Source organism: Solanum stenotomum, chromosome 2 (genome assembly GCF_019186545.1).
Source record: "Solanum stenotomum isolate F172 chromosome 2, ASM1918654v1, whole genome shotgun sequence".
Classification (NCBI taxonomy): Eukaryota; Viridiplantae; Streptophyta; class Magnoliopsida; order Solanales; family Solanaceae; genus Solanum; species Solanum stenotomum.
The window spans coordinates 67,012,089-67,019,144 of NC_064283.1; the positions used below are offsets into that span (position 1 = coordinate 67,012,089).

General features: G+C 32.1%; 1 pseudogene; it reads left to right on the forward strand.

Moving 5' to 3' along the window:
• Window positions 1–2,932: 2,932 nt before the first annotated feature.
• On the forward strand, window positions 2,933–4,760 carry LOC125856216 (putative UPF0481 protein At3g02645; annotated as a pseudogene).
• The last annotated feature ends 2,296 nt before the right edge of the window (window positions 4,761–7,056 follow it).

Sequence of the window (7,056 nt, forward strand, 5' to 3'; positions counted from 1 at the left end):
GAGGTGGCTTTTCATTATAGAAAACTTGAGCAATGATATCATTTGCAAATTTTCAGAAATACTTTTACTAGATGGATGTTTCATAGTTGAGTTTATTCAAGAGTGTAGTGGAATGACGCCTAATAGCGAATTGTATATGATAAAAATTGCATGTCAAGATTTGTTATTACTAGAAAACCCACTTCCTTTCTTTGTGCTCACCAAGCTTCATGATATGACAAAGGAAATTGATGATGGCCAATACATCCTATCTTGAGAGGGAAAGTGATATCAAATACATCAAACATCTGCTTCAACCAGGGGTGGACCCACATAGAGTCCTCCGGGTGCTCAAGCGCCCATTAACCTCGTCTCGAAATATATATATCTGTGTAGAAATTAAGAGGTATTTGTATAAAATTAACATAGAGCACTTAGGGAACAAATGATCTTACTGGTCCATTGGCTCTTGGGTGGGTGCTTAAGGCTCTTTTAGTATTGTTGAGCCTGAGTTTGAATCTCACTTTTAACATGTCATTTTTTATATTTCTGACTCCTCCACTTTCAGAGCATCCACAACCTTATCTGCCACTGGCTTCAACTAGTACATATGTTGTCGCACTCTTCATACTATAATTCTTTCCTGAGTGTTCAGTATTTAAGTATGAAGATTATGTCAAAAGATAAAAGACTACCAAACATTTTGAAGTTGATGATGTAATGGAGAAATCTCGTAGCCTATAAGCAACAGACATATGATGTACTTTCTAAACATTTCAATGATTTTGTTGTGTTCATGGATTATCTTATCGACTCAGACAAATATGTGAATGTGCTTCGTCGAAAAGGAATCATAAGCAATCAACTAGGAGAGGACAATGAAGTAGCTAACATCTTTGATAAAATTGGGCAAGGGGTCAATATCTATAGTGATTTCTATTACAAAGAAGAATGTAGAAAAGTTTGTAGAAGTAGTAGAATATTATTCTGAGCCCACAAGTTGTTTGTGTGTCTTTAAGAAATTATAACCCTATAACCCCCTCACTATTGCCCTGGTTTCGGGTTACTTCCTCCCAGGATAGAATGGAATAACATTTGTATAATAGCGGCAATGCAAATTACAAAACCCCAGCGAACTCAACAAACAAAGCAAATCACACGACACTTAATGTTTTATTGAAAAATGACACTTTCCTTATTTCCCATTCATACCTCATATCCCCAACAAATCCTCTATTATTTCATACATATATTTAATTGGCATAATACATAAACATGACCCTTAATTTAGCTTTAACAGACAACTATGCCATCCAACTTTGAGTCTGCACAAGTATACACTTAAACTTGCAAAAATACCCTCCACAAAAAGGGTTTAAGGGACCTCATGTAACATGTTTGTTGGGAGATATAAAAATCTTGGGCTGCTTGTAAGTACAGGGAGAAGAATAAATTCTATTATTATCATATGATAAAGCATTGTATATGGAACACCAACTGTTACTTTGGATGACTCTTGGCCTATCCTAGGCACATATGCTTTTTTGTTGGCCTCAATAGACAACTAACTTTATGCCACATACACACGTTTTTTGTGGCAAAACACATATAGGATGTCACGGAGAATCTATGCATGTGTTTGTTCAACTCTGTACAAGTTCAAGTGTTTATTTGTGCACACTCAAAGTTAGAAGGGGTATAGATGTTAGTCAAGGTCAAATTAAAAGACATATTTATGTATTATACATTTGTTCTATAATACTGAAGCTTTATTTATTCTATGATTTATGTATTATTTATTTATTCTGTGATACTGAAGCTTTATTTATTCCATGATACTTTTCTCAAAAATGTACATTATTTGATGTTAGTAATATAGGTAGGCTGGCAATTACACAAAAGGAAAATCTATATATAATACTCATATATAATTTTTTATTCTCCATCTTTCATTCTTCACCCTCATAAAAGTTGAACAGGGAAGAATTTAAGAAGAAACTCAAGTACACTCCAACTAGTCCATTTTCAATTTATAAATAGACAAATCAAAAAGGTAATTATTTTAAAGGTTTTACACATGCCCTTTTATGTATGTACTTATATACATTAGTTTCTTTTTCTACAGGTTATGACAAGACATGTATATAGGGTTCTTTTTCATAAAGCTACAACAAAATTAAAATTAATTTCCCTTTTTGCTTGTCTTCACTTTACAAATCAAATTTTGTAATTAATTGGATTTAAAAAAATGAATGTTTGACCAAAGTTATTATTTAAATCAATTCATTAAATTAATATGTTTTTATTTTTTTGAAGTTTTACGAAACTAGAATAAACGTGTTTCTCAATAACTTTTTAGGCTATATTTTATTCAAAATAAGCAAATATTAAATTTTACCATCAATAACGTTTTATAATTCGTTACTCTGAGGCATCACGGTAACGTTTGTTTAGAATTCTAGTGATTTTTACATATATATATCTATGTTTCTTGTCAAAAATTATTAAGTCTATAGTCTACCCCGTAGAGTATTAACTATACTTGCCTGTGCCTCCAACACTTTTGTTTCTAATTTTCCTATGTTTACAAAAAGAGGATGAATTCTCAAAATCTCAACCTTGAGTCTATGAATGATCCTTTAATTTGCCTCTGCATTTGCCTCCAGTAACGTCTTAGCTGTAAAACGTGTCAAAGTGACGAATTATAAAATGTTATTGATAATAACATTTTATATATACACGTACTCCGTCATATTTTTATCTTTTTGTCATTGAATTCTTTTAAACAAAATAAAGTCAAAACGTTATTAAGAAATATGTTTATTCTAATTTTGTAAAATTTCAGAAAAATGTATCAATTTACTTAATTGCTTTAAATAATGACTTATTTCGATAAAAAAAAATTAAAAACAAACAACTTTCTTTTGTAGGAATTATAGTTGAAGAAAGAAGGATGACAGACTCCATTGAGATTACCCCAATAGATGACCAAATTCCACTGCTTCCTCAAACTAAAAAAGATGAGGTCTCTCTCAACTATATAAATTAAATTTTTTATTTCATTAACACACTTTTCTTTTGGCAAGTAAATATATAATCTTTTGCTATATATGTGCATGAATTTCAAGAGATTGTAGAATTTTTTAGACTATTTCCTTTCATATAATTTTAAGTCTACCTCGTGGTCCTACCACATTCACTAATCGTTGTTTTAAACCTTTTGGATTCTTTTTATTTGAGTTGGGTTTGGAGGGGTAATGAATAAGGTGAGGTAATTTTTTAAAGTCACGTGACATTTTTTAAATTAAAAAATTAGTTTTATATTTTTTTTAATTCATTCTATTAACAAAAGGGGTAAATATGCATTATTTATAAAACAACGAAAGTATATATGCATTACTTTTTTTTTAACGAAATATATATTTGATCTAGACCGCAAAGTTAAGAAGAGTATATACTTGCCTCTTCTCCGTTACAGATAGAAGAAGGGAGGAAAGTGGATCATTCAATTGACATAAATGAAAGAATTGATGAAATGTTTAAGGCTTTAGACAATTCATCTATTAAATCGTATACGATATTTAAAGTAAATGTGTGGCTACGTGAATCAAATCCAGATGCATATACACCAAAGATGGTCTCTATTGGTCCTTACCATAAGAAGAATACTCAACTTGGTCCAATGAAAAAGTACAAACTATTATACCTACGACGGTTTCTTCAATGAAATGAGAGACTTGATGTGAAAAGTTACATAAGTGAATTGGAGAAAGTGAAGGAGAAAGTACTGAAGTGTTACTAAGATATAGAAAAGCATGGTAATGATAGTCATGAATTTTGCGAAATGTTGTTGTTTGACGGTTGTTTTGTGGTTGAGTTTATTCGAGAGTGTTGTAGAATATATATATCCAGAAGTAGAAGACAAGATAATAAATATTAATCATAATTACATATTTTGAGACTTGATGTTACTAGAAAACCAACTTCCTTTCTTTGTCCTCGACAAGCTTCATGACATGACAAAGCAAGATGATGAATTACCATTGGCAATACTGGTGAATAAGGTGTTTACCATTTTTGTTAACTGGCCAAAAATGACCTTTTAATGCTTTGGAAAGATAGAATATAATGCAGAAAATATCAAACCTTTACTTCATGTAGTACACATATTTTCATGTCATGGGAATCCCATGAAAAAGTCAACAGATTACTTCATGAGTCTTACAGTCATGTCAAATGCAACAGAGCTTTTCGAAACTGGAGTTAGCTATGCAAAGGTTAGAAATATGACAAGTTTATTTGATATAAAGTTCGAGAATGGATTGATGAAAATCCCTTGTTTTCTAATCGTTGATGGTACAGAAACTCTCCTGCGAAATCTCATAGCTTATGAGCAACTATCACCTGATGTATATCCTACATATTTTAGCGATTATGCAACTTTCATGGATCATCTTATTGACTCAGACAAAGATGTGAGTTTGCTTTGCCAGAAAGGAATCATAGATAACTGGATAGGAGAGGATAAAGAAGTTGCTAGCCTCTTCAACGAAATCAGAAAAGGGGTCACTACGTATTCCAACTTCTATTACAAAGAAGAAATAAAAAAAGTAATTGAATATCGTGAAAAAACATGGAACAGAATAAGGGCAACTATAATACGCAATTTTTTTAAGAAGGCTTGGACAGGAACTTCAACTGTGGCAAGCATCATAATCTTCATACTCACAATTATACAGACTATTCTAGCTTTTATAAGCACTATGAAGAAATCTCATTAATTAATTAGTTTGTCACTGCTAATCCTAATTTCATGTAATTTGTGTGCTTAATAATATTGTATTAATTAATGAATTATAGATTATTTTACAATGACTTCTATTTTTTTTATATTACATAGAAGAATACAACAAATTGATTCAATATTGTGAAAACTCATGGAGTCAAATATAATAAAAAGGTTGCATTACTGAAATTGAGAAACTGATCTGAAAGGTATAGCACTCAAGTGTTATGATGATGATATCGTTGGCAACTTTTCAGAAATACTTTTACGCTGCTTCGTATGGTTGACTTTATTCGAGACTGTAGTGGAATGAAGCCTAATAGAGTGGACAACATTATAAGCACAAATTGTATGATAAACCTTACACACTATACAAAACCAACTTCCTCATAAATACCCCGCACCCGCTTAGACTGAGAGATTGTCCCGCCCAGTCTCATATAGCTTTAAACCTACACCGTCCCATTGTCATCCCTTAACTACATGGTATCATGTCACATGAACATGCAATTACTTCAACACTAAGGCATCCCATACATTGTTGGGGTAGAAAAAGAAGAAAAAAGCAAAACATTCTCATTCCCCAAAAACTAATAAAATAATGCCCCAAGCAAATGCAATTTCCCTTTTTATGTATATAAATATATTTTAATTTAAGATTTAAATCTGTTGTGCATTAGAATGTTGTGGAGTTTATTACTAACTATGTAATAACCCAAAAGGTCATTTTTGATAATTTTGTATAGTCATTTAACTATAGTTAATTAATATGCAGGTAATTTGTTTATTATTAATAATAATGGGCCATGTCTGAAATATTAAAATAGGTTAGTAGAAATTATTACTTTTAATACATAATTAATTTAGAAAAGAAAAGAAAGAGGTGGAAGAAAACTGACCTAGACGTGCGACTAAAAACAAAGAAGCTGAAAAAAAAAAGAGGGAATACTCTGGCGCCGTCGCATAGGAGCAATACCTTGAGGTAATCATTTTTAATTTGATATATGTTGCAGATGATTAGCTAATTCCTAATTAACGGAGGGTCATAGTATTATTATTATTATTGGAGGGATAAAGTGTAGCCTCAATGTTGAATTCAAATCATATGTGATGTTCGTGATTTAAGAAAAATAATTTGCAGGTTTATAAGTGATTGAATAATGATTATTTAATAATTATATAGTGATTACGTGATATGTTATTAGTTAGCTTTGGAGAAGTTAATGTTAATGCTTCCTGTGGCAGTATGCCAATTTCAGTGGAATATCAATATGGCATCAATGATCAGTAGTTTTGGGGTAATTATTGAACGGTGATTGCAACTAATCATTAGTAATCCTTGGTCAAACTAAAGTGATTAAAGGAAAGGCGTATGGGTGTAAATTCTACGTAGTTGTTACTATTTGATGGGTTAAGTTCATCCTTGGAATATTTTTATAGGTATGATCTAGTTCTCGATTTTTATAGATTAGGTGAATGTAATTGAATAATAGGTGTACTGTATAATTTGAATACCATTGGATTTATGATATTTGGAGGAAATTAGACTTAACCCTAGGCTTGAAACTTAAGAACTTGATTAGAGATTTGGGGTGAGTTTTTGGGTCTAGGCTAAACCTATGGTAATATGGGTGTTGTTAGTTTCGAAATCTTATTGTTATTATGTACTTGAATAGATTTCATTGATTTGGAAGCTTAGCGAAAAGGAAAGGCTCAAGTCTCGAAGTTATTGTTCGGTTATTTGAGGCAAGTGGATTTCTAAACCCTTGTTAAGTGTATGGAATTCGTGTATTTCCTTGTAATATGTGTTTGGGATAATGAGACCTGGTGATGGGTTGACTTGTCCACATTGATTAATTCTAATGATGAAAAAAGGGGTGATAAAAGGCAATGTGACTAATTGTTTGTGTGTGAAGTGTTGAGAACCATTTGAAAGGCTTGTTGAATCGTTGTTGATGTTGTATCATGATTGTGTTGTCGTGAATTGTGCAATGTTAAGAAAATGGTCATCTCCTCATTATTTATGTGAACATGTCATTTGCATTGTTTTGAGACATGATTGTGAAAAGTGTTATGTGAATTGAGAAAGAATAAGAAATTAAAGAGGATGTACCATTTCGAGGGACGTGTCACGCGCCGCGATTGATACTATATTTCGAGGGACGTATCGCGTGCCGCGATGGATACTATATATCGAGGGATGTATCACGCGCCGCGATGGATGCATGGACAGATATGTCCCCCATGGGTCCCGGACTGAGAGACAGCGGGTGTGTATCGTTAGGTCAGAC